Source organism: Erythrolamprus reginae, chromosome 8 (assembly GCF_031021105.1).
Source record: "Erythrolamprus reginae isolate rEryReg1 chromosome 8, rEryReg1.hap1, whole genome shotgun sequence".
Classification (NCBI taxonomy): domain Eukaryota; kingdom Metazoa; phylum Chordata; class Lepidosauria; order Squamata; family Dipsadidae; genus Erythrolamprus; species Erythrolamprus reginae.
The window spans coordinates 32,239,959-32,254,676 of record NC_091957.1 but is presented as its reverse complement, the minus strand read 5'-3'; the positions used below and the strand labels follow the sequence as shown (position 1 = coordinate 32,254,676).

General features: G+C 44.1%; 1 protein-coding gene across 1 annotated transcript in view; it reads right to left on the bottom strand.

Annotated features, from left to right (window-relative positions):
- The window catches only part of LOC139171399 (rho GTPase-activating protein 20-like), an 87,184-nt gene extending 81,251 nt beyond the window's left edge, over window positions 1–5,933 (bottom strand). The window contains exon 1 of the mRNA XM_070759612.1: window positions 5,593–5,933. The gene's annotated coding sequence lies outside the window, so the exon portion shown is untranslated. The remainder of the gene's footprint in view (window positions 1–5,592) is intronic.
- Between the last annotated feature and the right edge of the window lie 8,785 nt (window positions 5,934–14,718).

Genomic DNA, 14,718 nt, shown 5'->3' with positions numbered 1-14,718 from the left:
CCTTAAAGTTTTGGATTTTTTTTATTCCCTTCACCTCACCTTCTTCCTTCGGCAGCAACTGTCCTCCTCCTCTTCTTCTTCCTCCTCCTCCCCACACCCAAATTCTGAGCTTTTATTTCTTTCCTAATGGGTTTGCATGCATTATTTGCTTTTACATTGATTCCTATGGGAAAAATTGCTTCTACTTAAGAACCCAATCATGGAACGAATTAAGTTCTTAAGTAGAGGTACCACTGTACTTGCTTATTTCTGGTAAATCAAATCTTCTTCTTATTTCTGGTAAATCAAGTCCCATACAGTAAGGTGACCAATCATCCTCCTTTAGGGAGGACAGTCTTTCTTTTCTAGGTTCTATCCTTCCTCCTACTTGTCCTCCTTTTCGATATTTTAAAACTAATCTGTAAATCTCTATTCAGAGATGCCTTGCTGATCTGTTACGTGTCATGTGACGGTGCAGTTCAGAAAGACGCGATTATGAAACGCACATGCAGAGCACAAGAGAACTTTACGCGTCTCGCACCTGTCTCCTGCCATTGCCTCTATATTATACTTTGTGTTTACTTCTAACGGCAATATAAAATTATTTCTTTCTCAGTGAATATTATACTCAGGTCAGTACAATTCATGTTTTATTAATTAATTAATTCAATTTTAAACAATCCTGTTTTCAACACAAGTATAAAATAATTTAAATATAGATTTATTAAGTTTTATTGATTTTGTTATTAAAATTTTAGTTTTAATTATTAATTTTATTTATTCATAATGTGCTTGCATCATTCGTGTGCTCTATATTTTATTTACCTTGTACTTTTTTCTTAAATATTTTCAATATCTTTATAGATGACTCAGATGAGGGAATAGAAGCGGAACTTACCAAATTTGTGGATGATGCTAACCTGGCAGGAAGAGCTAACACCCTAGAACAATGATGGTGAACCTTTTTTTCCTCGAGTGCTGAAAGAGAGTGCACACATGCTATCGTACATGCACAAGTGTCCACACCAATAATCCAATGCCTGGGGAGGGCGAAAACAGCTTCACCCACCGCCCAGAGGCCCTCTGGAGGCTAGAAACATCCTGTTTCCCAACTTCTGGTGGGCCCAGTAGGCTCGTGTTTCACCCTCCCCAGGCACCAAAGGCTCCCCTGGAGACAGGGAAGGTAAAAATGTCCTCCCCCATCCCCCCAAGAGGCTTTCTGGAAGCCAAAAACGCCCTCCCAGAGCCTCTGTTTGAGCCAAAAATCAGCTGGCCAGCACACACATGCACATTAGAGCTGAGCTAGGGCAACAGCTCGCATACCAGCAGATATGGCTCCATCACTTCCCTAGAAGATAGGCTCAAAACCCAGATGGATCTGGACAGACTTGAATACTGAGCCCTATCTAACAAAATGAAATTCAATGTAGAAAATAGTAGTCTTACACGTGGGCAAGAAAAAGTACACATAAAGACTGGGTGAAACTAGGCTTAATAGCAGGAACTGTGAGAGGGATCTTAGACTCTTAGTGGGCAACAAGCTAAATATGAGCTAGCAATATGTAGTGGCAGCCAAAAAAGCCAGTGCAATCCTAAACTGCGTTAACAGAGGGATACAATAAAAATCAAGTGAGTTACTAATACCATTCTATAAAGCCTTAATAAGACGGTGGTCTTACTGAATACTGCATCCAGTTTTGTTTGGTGATTGGGATGAGGAAGGGGAAAATAAGCAAAACAAGAGTAAAACAAGAGGGGGAAAGGGATATTCTTGTATATTATGAGTGAGTATACTGTAATGGTTTTAAATGTGAATGGTTTGGGATTGTATTTGAAACGTTACAGGATATTGAGGATGGCTAAGCAAACCAAGGTGGATATTATGATTTTGACAGAAACACATAAAAGACGGGAAGGGATAAATTGGTTAATGATAGAAATTGAAAATGGATATATGAATCTCGAGAAATGCAAAATAATAGAGGTATGGCGATTCTTATTCATCAGAGGGTTCTATTTGAGGAGGTTGGAGTTCAGAAAGATAGAGAAGGGAGGTGGTTGTTTGTTAAAGATGATTAGGGGACTGGAGACCAAACCATATGAAGAGAGGTTACAGGAACTAAACATGGCTAGTCTCGGGAAGAGAAGGACCAGGGGAGACATGATAGCAGTCTTCTGATACTTGGGGGGCTGCCACAAAGAGGAGGAAGGGGTCAAGCTGTTTTCCAAAGCACCTGAAGGCCAGACAAGGAATAATGAATGGAAACTGATCAAAGAGAGATACAATCTTGAAACAAGGAGGAATTTTGTGACAGTGAGAATAATTAACCAATGGAAACAGCTTGCATTTGGAAGTTGTGGGAGCTTCATCACTGGAGGCTTTCAAGAAGAGACTGGACTGCTATCTGTCAGAAATGGTGTAGGGCAGTGATGGCAAACCTTTTTTCCCTTGGGTGCCGAAAGAGCGTGGGCGTGTGCTACCCTGTATACACAAGTGCCCACATCCATAATTCAGTGCCTGGAGAGGGTGAAGACAGCTTCTCTCACCCCCCAGAGGCCCTCTGGAGGCTGGAAATGGCCTGTTTCCCAACTTCTGGCACACCCAATAGGCTCATATTTTGCCCTCCCCAGGCTCCAAAGTCTTCCCTGGAGCCGGGGGAGTGTACAAACGACCCCCCCATCCCCTCTCTCTGGAAACTCCCTCCCAGAGACTCTGTCTGAGCCAAAAATCAGCTGGCTGGCACACACATGCATGCTGGAGCTGAGCTAGGGCAACAGCTCGCGTGCCAGCAGATATGGCTCCACGTGCCACCTGTGGCACCCGCGCCATAGGTTTGCCATCACTGGTGTAGGGTCTCCTGCTTAGATGGGTGTGTGTGTTGAACTAGATGACCTACAAGGACCCTTCCAACTCTGTTAATCTAATGTAATCTAATTGCACTCATAATATTTACTCCCCACCCTCCACCCCCAGCATCTGCCTGTAGCTACACATGAGCTGCATGACCAATAGGCAGAGGAGAATGGCCTCGGGGACCATGTCCCACTGCACAACCCAGGGTTTTCTCAGACCAGGGGCTGTGCTGGCCCGCAGTTCCTAGAAATGCCCACCCAGTGTAGTCAGATAGCCCCCATTAGACATGTGCAATTGCTTCTCCATTCTTGAACCCCTACCTGGTCCTTCCCTGCCATTGCTCTTTGGCCTGATATTATTATTATTATTATTATTATTATTATTATTATTATTATTATTAATTAGATTTGTATGCCGCCCCTCTCTGAAGACACGGAGCAGCTCACAACAAGAATACAAAATACAAATCCAATGATTAAAGCAACAAAACAGTTAAAAACCCTTGATTAAAAAACACTCATACAACCCAAACAAACCATGCATAAAACGGAGCGGCTGAGGGGAATCAGTTTCCCCATGCCTGATAGCAAAGGTGGGGTTTTAGGAGTTTGCGAAAGGCAAGGAGGGTGGGGGCAGTCCTAATCTCTGGGGGGAGTTGATTCCAGAGGGTTGGGGCTGCCGCAGAGAAGGTTCTTTCCCTGGGTCCCGCCAGATAGCATTGTTTAGTCGACAGGACCCGGAGAAGGCCAACTCTGTGGGACCTAATCGGTCGCTGGGATTCATGTGGCAGAAGGGGGTCCCAAAGGTATTCTGGTCCGATGCCATGAAGGGCTTTATAGGTCATAACCAACACTTTGAATTGTGACTGGAAACTGATCGGGAACCAATGCAGACTGCGGAGTGTTGATGTGATATGGGCATATCTGGGAAAGCCCATGATTGCTCTCGCAGCTGCATTCTGCACGATCTGAAGTTTCTGAACCCCACTCTTCAAAGGTAGCCCCATGTAGAGAGCGTTACAGTAGTCGAACCTGAGATGATGAGGGCATGAGTGACTGTGAGCAGTGACTCTCAGTAACTTCCTACATATCTTTTTATTCACTGCAGTTATTCATTTCTCCAACCAGTGCTTCCTCATGCAGCTGGGGAAGAACACACTAATGCTTGCATGCAGCAATACTCGTGTAGTATGAAGACCAGATGACAAATTTTTACTGAAACTAAATTCCTACGGCATCTCCAGACCACTACACGATTAGATAACAGCGTTCCTGTCTAATAGACAACAAGTAGTCAAAATAGGTATCTATATCTAATCCTGCTCCTGTCATCAGTGTTGTCCATCAAGACAGTGTTTTAGGACCAACACTCTTCATTCTCTACATAAATGATCTCTGTGACCTTATTATCAGCAACCATGCTCTCTTTGCCGATGATGTGAAAATATTTAATACCATCGACTACACTACTGTTCTTCAAAAGGATCTTGACCATGTAGCACAATGGTCTAACAACTGGCAACTTCAAATCTCAAGAAATGTTCTGTTTTACACTTTGGCAAAAAGCATCAGAACACAAAATACAAACTTGGTAGAAATGAACTTGTAGAGAATCCTCACTATGTCAAAGACCTTGGAGTATTCATATCCAATGACCTAAGTGCCAGAGGCCACTGTAACAACATTGCCAAAAAATCACTAAGAGTTATCTTACGTAGCTTCTTATCCAAAACATTGAACTGCTAACCAGAACTTACAAAACATTTGTCAGACCAATTCTAGAATACAGTTTACCTGTATGGAACCCGCATTACATATCAGAAATAAATACAATCAAGAGAGTCCAGAAATATTTCACAAGAAGAGTCCTTCACTCCTCCTCTTGCAACAAAACACCTTACTCCATCAGACTTGAAATACTGCGATTAGACAATTTACAACTAGGTCGCCTCTGATCTGATCTAAATATATTTCATAAAATCATGTACCAAAATGTCCTTCCTTCACCTTCAACTGCTACAACACATGAGCATGTAATGGATTCAAACTTAATATAAACCGCTCCAAACTAGATTGCATAAAATACGACTTCAGCAATAGAGTGATGTCTGGAACGCATTACCTGACTCTGTGGTTTCTTCCCCAAATCCCAAAATCTTTAACCTCAGATTGTCTACAGTTGAAACTCCCCCCTTTTCTAAGAGGTTTGTAAGGGGCATGCATAAGCGCACTATTGTGCCTACTGTCCCTGTCCTACTGCCCTGCCCTATTATTTGCTAGAGCCAGAGAAGGCCTCCCAATCCCAATTCTGTCCATAACAGAGAAGGACTGTATAGGTACATATCTCCTGTGTGCAGATGGAGCCTCTCCAGAGACCAGCCTGTTGCACATTCACGGTATAGCTAGCACAGAAAAGTGGAAATCAGGAGGATGGGGGGTGGATAACAGGGGCACCCAAGCGTTTCTAGGAAGCAGCTGCAAACTCCAAAATTCAGAGGTCCAATCCACCCTAGAAAACCAACAGGGCTTTTTTTTAATGGATCCTCAGCAGGAGTTCTCTAAGAACTAGCAGATCAGGGATAAACAGAAGAAAAGAAAAAACAAACTGGGAAAAAAAATGAAACGTGGAGGAAGGAATGCAGCGCGGCCCTCCAGGCGGGACAGAGCTGGGTCTCCAAGCAGAGGGGAGAACCGGCCTCCTGCCTCTCGGAAGGAGAATGAGGTTGCCAACTTCCTATCCCACCTCTGCCAGGTCCTTACCTTGCTCCACACCTATGGGAAAAGCCAGGCTCTCGCACCCTCCTTGCGGTGCCCTTGTGGCAGGCTAGCCCTCTGCAGGGAAGTCATTGTAGGGGCTGGATGTTGCGACTTCTACTGCCAGCATATTCCCTTCAGCCTCCTGGCCCTTCTATCCAGAGGGAAAGAAAGAGGAGCTCAGCCCCGGTTGGGAAGCATCTCCTGTTTCCAGCTGTCCGGATGACCCTGTAAATCCCTGGACAGGAATGCAGGCAGAGTGTTAGCTGGACTTCAGGCCCCAAGCTGGAGAACGGAGTGACTGGAGGAACTTCTCGCCTGCTGACTTTTCCGTCCCCCTCTTAGCCAGGAGAGGAAGGAGCGGTGGGTGTACCAGCCGAGCAACTCCTCCCCATGTTGACTAAATAAGGAGTTTTACTCTTCGCAAGCTGTCCAGGATTTTATTCTGGAAGCCCCACCGATTGCTCAGGATGGAGACAGTTTTCCACTACAAAATGAGTGTGCAAAGTCTGGACGTGGGGAGGCTGGAGCAAGAAGTTTGCAAGGAGGAGAGGAGAGGGAGAGGAGGAAGGAGGAGAGGAAAGGGGGAAGGGAAAGAGAGGAGAAGAGAGGAGAGCCAGGAAATTGCTTGGAGCTGTGCCGAAACAGTTTCAGAAACCTCAAGAGGGGCTGGAGAAGGACAGGATTCTTCCTATGTGTGGAAGGTGACACATAGATCCCGGGTCTACTCAGATCTTAAGCATCAAGACTCAGATCTCACCATGGCAAGAGAGGCCGGAATGACTGGGAAGGTCTCGGAAATAGGAAATGAACCGAACTGGAGTTGAAAATAGGTTTTTTTGTGGCACAAATTCTGCTACTAAAAAAAGGGAGTCTTGAATCACAATACTTTTTTTCCCGTGTACTTGTTGTAACTTTTTTAAAAACAAAAATCTTTACTTGATTGCGGTACCTTCGAGTAAGATGCAGAGATTGATGTAATATGCACAGCCCAATTTTATCAATAGAGTTAGATAGGCTGAACAGCTATTTACAACGCAGGGAGCTGCTAGGCAGTCTATTTTCCCTCCAGAATGGAGGACCTGATTGAACCCTGTGTGCTTCAGCCTGAGAATGTAACAAGCAGCCTCTTTGTAACCCTGTGTTCCTTCTCCCCAAAGTTCAATTCGGCTCTCCTGCTCCGTTTTTTTCTCCACATTAAACCTATGATTGAGGTTGTGTTATCAGGCAGTCATTGACCAGGAAGCTTTTGGCAGCTGAAGGTGCACTTGAACGAAAGTCTCTCCAGCTCTAGTCCAACATCCTAACCATGATGTCACTTGGAATCTCAATGCCCACACCATGTAGGGCCCAAAGGTGCTTTTTCAAGAGGCAACTTGAAAAAAGTTTACTGGCTGTTTGAAAAGCTGTTAAAAACTGGCTTTGTCGACAGGCCTGGGGGCCATGAACTTTATATTATTATAATTATAATAATAATAATAATAATAATAATAATAATAATAATAATAATAATAATAATAATTATTATTATTATTATTATTATTATTAATTAGATTTATATGCCGCCCCTCTCCGAAGACTCGGGGCAGCTCACAACAACAGAGACAATACAAATCCAAAATTAAAACAATTTAAAACCCATTAATATAAAAACAGTCATACATCTCATACAAACCATACATAAAGCGGAAAAGGCCCAGGGGAATCAATTTCCCCATGCATGACGACAGAGGTGAGTTTTAAGGAGTTTGCGAGAGGCAAGGAGGTTGGGGGCAGTCCTAATCTCCGGGGGGGAGTTGATTCCAGAGGGTCGGGGCCGCCACAGCGAAGGCTCTTCCCCTGGGTCCCACCTGATAGCATTGTTTAGTCTACAGGACCCGGAGAAGGCCAACTCTGTGGGACTTAACCGGTCGCTGGGTTTTGTGCGGCAGAAGGCGGTCCCGGAGATATTTAACACCAGATGTCCCTGAATCATGTTTGTTTGTTTGGTATGGATGTTTGTTAGATTGTTTTTTTTTTGGGGGGGGGGGGCTAGGGTCATGGGGTTTTATTTATTGTTGTTGTTTGACTTTTTTATTCTTCTACCATTGTATTGTCTTTATTGATGTAAGCCGCCCTGAGTCCTATGGGATTGGGCAGCATAGAAGTTGAATAAATTTAATTCAATTAATTAAACTTTCTTGTTTTTCTTTGAAGACGTTTGGCTTCTCCTCCAAGAAGCTTCATCAGCTCTGCCTGGATGGTGGGGAATGGAAGGATTGATACACCTTGCAGACAGCTGATCCTTTGCATCCTTTTTAGAGAGTCATTGAGGCCACTTGGAGGTTTACCTGTGTCCTCAGCACTACCTGAATGGTGCAAATGAGTGTGGAGCCCTCTTGGAAATGCTGAAAGGACTGTGTTATAGACTGGAGATAGATAATTGCATATCCCTCCTCCTCTGTTTAGACAGGGCTGCTCAATTTTGACATAGATGGCCTCTTTGACCCTCTGTCCAAAATGTGGATTTTGCTGCCTTCAAAAGAGTGGCCCCCTTTCCCATTTGCTTCATGCTATCTGGGGTTGGCTGTGCTTGTAGGCACGGAAGGAATGTTCTCTAGTCCATCTATCCATTGTTGGATTCCTCTCCAAGTTAATTCCCTTTCTTTTCCCCTTTGCTTCTGCACTTCTCAATTGGGTGTCTCGGTCCATTAAGAGCTACGGAAATTCCAGAAGGACCTTCAAGCAGACCAGCACCAGAACAGCCTGCAAGGCCATTGGTGGGGGAGGTTTTGGCAGAGAAAGGGGGTCCATGGGTGGGATGAAAGACAGTCCCTGTACCTGCATGATCCCAGTCTTCTTCAATTGGGCCACTATCTTCAATTCTTTTTTCTTTTCTTTTTTTCTTTTCTTTTCTTTCTTTTCTTGACAGCCCTTGTAAATGCCCCTAGGGAAGAAAATGGCACTGACATCCAGTCAACTGGGCTGCCAGTCTTTGCTGGTATGTTGTTGTGGCAAACAGCAAATGTCTACATATTCTGATGCAAAGAAGCATGTTTTCATTTGCAGTTTTGCCTAAAATCCTGACCTTGGAAGATAGCATCTGTAACAGAAGAGAAGGCTGCTCATTATGTTTAAGAACAGAGCTTTTCATCAGTTGGCAAACTGCATTGCAAAATTCAGAGAGCCACAAATTTCAAATCATTTCAAATTTCATCTTAGGTTTTGTTTTGTTTTCTTAAAAAATTGTCAGCTAGACTTCTTCATCCAGGGTTGAGCCCTGATTTCAAACAATACTCTGGAGTAAGTGAATGTATCAGAATCACACTGGGCCGCAGGATGCAAGATTCACCATCCCCATTTATAGACACAACCTGTAGCTCAGACTCTAGTAGCAGAGTTTAGTTTCCTTTCTCAGAGGAAATTTTTACGTGCAATGGAACTCACCGAATATGGCAGGACTGACAATAACTGCTGGGTCATATTGACTCTCTCCAGAGAACACTATCGAATTTGATATAACATAAATCAGGTTTTGGAAAAGAATGTAGCCATTAATAGGGAGCAACGCTAAGCCAGCCCAGCAGACCTGACAGGCTCACTTGGAGACCGAAATGGTTTTGTGACCAAGGAGCGTTTCCTTCTCATTCGGTGATTGTTTCCAGAAGCTTTGACCCAGAAGGAAAAAAGAATGAAACGAAAGTTTTAGAAGTGATAAAAGAAACTCTCCTCAAATGGGATACACTGTGGTTCCTGCCATGGGAAATGTTTCATATCAGGATGCTTAAAAAAGGCACCTCAGTGTATTTATTTCTCAACACCAATGACTGCCCAATGACTGACAGCACTAGCAAGTGGGTCTAGACTCCAAAGCTAGCCTGTTTCCCCCAAAATAAGACAGTGTTTTATATTAATTTTTGCTCCCAAAGATGTGCTGTCTTATTTTCAGGGGATGTCTTATTTTTTTTCAGTGAAGAAGAATTCACATTTATTGCTGAACAAAAAACCCATGAAGGTGGCTTTGTCCTCTGAAACGTCTTTGCTTTGCTTTCTTCTAGAATGCTCTGCAGTGTCTTCCTCAGAAAGGTAAGTATCAAATTTTCTGAGGTCAAAGCTGTGGATTTGTGCTACTTTAGACGAGGGAGCAGCTTGCTTTTGTTGGTTTGTTTGAGTTGGAAGGGACCTTGAAGGTCATCTAGTCCAACCCCCTGGCCAAGCAGGAGACCTTACCCCACTTTGGACAAATGGCAGTCCAATCTCCCCTTGAAAGTCTCAAGTGCTCAAGCTCTCACAACCTCCCCAGGCAAGCTGTTCCACCGGTTGATTTTTCTCACCGTCAGAAAGTTATTCCTTGTCTGGCTTTCTGGTGCTTTGGAAAGCACCCTGATCCCCCGCCCCTCTCTGCGGTAGCCCCCCCCCCGGTATTGGAACACTGCTATCATATCTCCCCTGGTCCTTCTCTTCCCCAGATTTACAATGCCTAGTTCCTGCAACCTCTCTTCATATGTTTTAGTTTCCAGTCCCCTTATCATCCTGGTTGCTCTCTTCTGCACTTTCCCTAGAGCCATGATGGCAAACATGGCACGGGTGCCACAGGTGGCATGCAGAGCCATATCTGCTGTCATGCAAGCTGTTGCCGTAGCTCAGCTCCAATGTGGATGTGTGTGCCGGACAGGTGATTTTTGGCTCAAACAGAGGCTCTGGGGGATGGGGCATTTTTTGCTTCCAGAGAGCTCCCCGGGGGATGAGGGAGGGCGTTTTTACCCAGAGCCTGGGGAGGACGAAACACGAGCCTACTGGGTCCATCAGAAGTTGAGAAACAGAGGCTTTCAGAGGGTCTGTGGGGGCTGGGGGAAGCTGTCTTCGTCCTCCCGAGGCATTGAATTATGGGTGTGTGCGCTCACGCATGCGTGATTGTGTGCGCACATGCTTTTTTGGCACCCGAGGGGGAAAAAGTTCACCATCACTGCCCTAGAGTTTCTATGTCTTGTTTAGCATCTATGACTTGAGAATAGAATACAATTTTTTATTGGCCAATTGTGATTGGACACACAAGGAATTTGTCTTTGGTGCATATGCTCTCAGCGTACATAAAAGAAAAGGTACATTTGTCAAGAATCATGTGGTACAGCACTTAATGATTGTCACAGGGATCAACTAAGCAATGAAGAAATAATATTAATAAAAAATCTTAGGATACAAGCAACAAGTTACAGTCATACCATCCTAAGTGGGAGGAAAAGGATGATAAGAATGATGAGAAAAACTAGTAGAAATAGAAGTGCAGATTTAGTAAAAAGTCTGACAGTTTTGAGGGAATTATTTGTTTAGTAGAGTGATGGCGTTTGGGAAAAAACTGTTCTTGTGTCTAGTTGTCTTGGTGTGCAGTGCTCTGTAGCAATGTTTTGAGGGTAGGAGTTGAAACAGTTTGTGTCCAGGATGCGAGGGGTCCATCAATATTTTCACAGCCCTCTTATTGATTCGTGCAGTGTACAGGTCCTCAATGGAAGGCAGGTTGGCAGCCATTGTTTTTTCTGCAGTTCTGATTCTCCTCTGAAGTCTGTGTCGGTCATGTTGAGTTGCAGCACCAAACCAGACAGTTATAGAGGTGCAGATGAGAGACTCAGTGATTCCTCTGTAGAACTCTATCAGCAGCTCCTTGGGCAGTTTGAGCTTCCTGAGCTGGCGCAGAAAGAACATTCTTTGCTGTGCTTATTTGATGATGTTTTTGATGTTAGGTGACCATTTTAGGTCTTGAGATATGGTAGAACCTAGAAAGATATCTCTTTCTCCCATTTTGGTCCCGGTTGCTCTTGGGTAAGTCCTTTCACCAAGCTTTAAGAGCAGAGCTACTTTTCAGACTCCACAGTTTTCCTCTTGAATCCCAACCTCACAGGCTAAAAATGTGGAAAGCAGTGCCAGAGCCCAGGGCAGGAAATGCAGCTTCCTTGCCCTTGGGGGGAAAAAATCTTAATCCCAGGAAAGTGGAAGCTCATTGTATTCTCCAAAGTAGGTCAAAGTGTGTGCAAAGCTTACAATGCGGCAGCAGGTCTCGGTCCTTTCTCTGCCCTTCAGCCCTTTCCAGGCCTACAGGCTGAGTGGAGGAGGATTCAGGAAATGTCTTTCCACTAAAAGTATGCAGTACGAGGGAAACCCCCACCCCATCCACCGCTTCCCTCCCCCCACCCCGAAATGGGAAAGGCTTCCTGAACTTCTAGAAACTGAGTAACTCCTTGCTTAGCCAAGACCACCTCTTCAACAGCAGAATGATTGGAGCCATTCAGTTAAATTAAATGAATGGGGGAAAATTTGGAGCACAAATTATAATTTAACTATGGCAACTTCTTACAAAGAAAACCAATATAAAATGTTTTACAGATGGCACTTGCCACCCGCCTGACTAGCCAAAATGTTCCCTAACATGTCACCACTTTGTTGGAAGTGTAAAAAAACCCAACCTGGAACATACTATCATGCCTGGTATGATACTACAAAAAATATTTGCAAAAAATCAAGAAGATTTTAGAACAAATCACCTCTCGGACCATCCATCTTAAACCCGAGTTATTCCTCCTTTAGAATTGTCAGGCAGAATCTTAAAAAGGATGAGCAGTATATAATTCTCCATATTTGAACCATGGCAAGAATTTTGTACACCCTATTTCGGATACAAGAAAAAAAACCAACTGCCCTAAACCTTATAACAAAAATTATGGAATGTGCAGTAATGTCAAAATTGACAATGGAAGTTCGAAACAGATATGAATTGGCCTTTTACAAAGCCTGAGAAAAATGGTATTATTGGCGCAACCCAAAAAATACCTAAACATCATTTTTCAAAAAACAACCTAATATTAATTTCTCCTCCTTATCAACACAATGCTCTCTACATGGGGCTACCTTTGAAAAGTGTTCGGAAACTTCAGATCGTGCAGAATGCAGCTGCGAGAGCAATTATGGGCTTCTCCAAGTCTGGTGGGACCCAGGGGAAGAGCCTTCTCTGTGGGGGCCCCGACCCTCTGGAACCAGCTCCCCCCTGAGATTAGGATTGCCCCCACCCTCCCTGCCTTTCGTAAACTCCTTAAGACCCACCTTTGCCGTCAGGCATGGGGGAACTAAAACACCTCCCCCTTGCCCATGTTGTTTTGTTGATTGATTGACTGTGTGCCTGTTTTTTATATATACTGTTTTTATGAGATTATTAATTTTAAATTATAACTAGATGGGTGGGCATTGGATTTGGTATTATGTACTGCACTGTTTTTTATTATTGTTGTGAGCCGCCCCGAGTTTGCGGAGAGGGGCGGCATATAAATCCAATAAACCTAACCTAACCTAACAATAGATTAAATTAAAACAATTTATACCTGAAAGTACACTACTCATCGATCGAAACGTGTGTTGAAGACTCTATTGAAACCCTACAGGCTAAACTGTTCATCAATATAAACACACAACAATTGTTAAAGATTACATACATATAATTAAATCTAATAAAAACTTACTGTAAATAAGCAAAAGTGAGGGGCAGTATAAATCCAGTATAGAAACTGAAGCCATAGGTCGTTTGTTAAGGAAATGTTAGCTAGACAGTTGACATAACTATCCTTTTCTCACTTTCTTTCTAATCTTTTCACTTCCTTTCCACTTTTTGACTTTTCCTTTTTCCCCACTTCATTCCTATTTATGTTATGTATTACGTTATATTGTCTACTTTGTAATGTCTTTTTAAATACTAAATAAAGATTACTTAAAAAGAAAGATTGGAGCCACTTTCTTTTGGTGCCTGCAACCTTCCCCACCTGAAGAAGAGTGAGAGGTGGACCTCCCACCAGTTACGGGCAGCCAAAAATTTTACTGCCATACTGTGGGTGTGGCTTATTTTGTGGGTGTGGCTTAATGGTCATATGACTGGGTAGGAGTGACTTGCTGGCCATGTGACCAGGTGGGAGTGGCTTGAATGATCATCATTGTTCAAGTGAACTGTTAAGTCCTTGACTTACAACCTTTCCAGTGTCTCTCGCTGGGGTGACAATTTGTGTCGCGTTTCTTGTTCTCTCCTTCCTGGGTCACCCCCCCCCCCCAGCCTCAGGCTGGGTAGCTAGGCGAATGGGTGCTGCCAGAAGCATAAATGCTGCCAGCACCACTTCCACCCACGCCTTCTGCTGGCACCTCAGGCGGGAGGTGGCCACGGGAGGCTGGAGGGGAGCTGGGCAGGAGAGAGGGAAGCTCATCTGAGGCCAGGAAGGAGGAAAGAGGAAAAAAGCAAGGAGCGCAGATGCAGCAACAGCAGCAGGGGGGAAAAGGAGAGCTGAGCTGAGACCAGTAATCCAGGAAGTGACAGCCGCTGATTAGCTGAAGCTGCACACACATCATTTCCGCTGGTGGAACTGCATTCCATCCTGTCCTGCCTGCTGCCCACCCCTGGGGTGGACCCCCACCCAGCCCACCCCCGTGGGATCCCAGAGCACAGCCCTTGCAGCCCCTGGGAAGCCTGCAGTAGAGATGAGTGCATGTCTCTTTTGCAAACTCATCAAATCTGATTATTCTCCATACTTTGCAAATCCGTGAGATTCACTTTATTGAATGTCTTTTTAAGGGGCCATATTACATGCATTTTTTGCAAGCTGTTCTTTCCACAAGGGCTTTTCTGTTGCCAGATGGGGTTGAGTCCCACCGCCTTGGGCATAAAGAGGCTTCTTTCACTGTTTCTAAGTGGTGGGTCCTCATGATATCACTGCGTCTCCTCCCTGGTTTGCTGCATAAGAGCCCAGCATCACTTCTGGATGCTCTTCAGTTTCCCTCTTTGGGGAAAACAAATCCTGCCATACAAAGGGTGGGTGATGAAGTGGGAGGAAGCCTTGACAACATGCCTGAAATTTCCCCCGTTGTCCTTCAATTTCATCACCTGTCAGCCAGGATGCTTTGGACATGCAATTACTGGTGTTCTGGAAAACCAGCATTGCTGGGTCAAATGTCTGTCTTTTTGTCTGTCTGCCACCCACCTATGGCTTTTTCTACAAGGTTTATCCAGAAAGTAAGGTTATAAGAGTCTGCGGAGAGGGGCAGCATACAAATCCAATAAATAAATAAATAAATAAATGATAGATAGATAGATAGATAAACAAACAAACAAACAAACAAATAAATAAA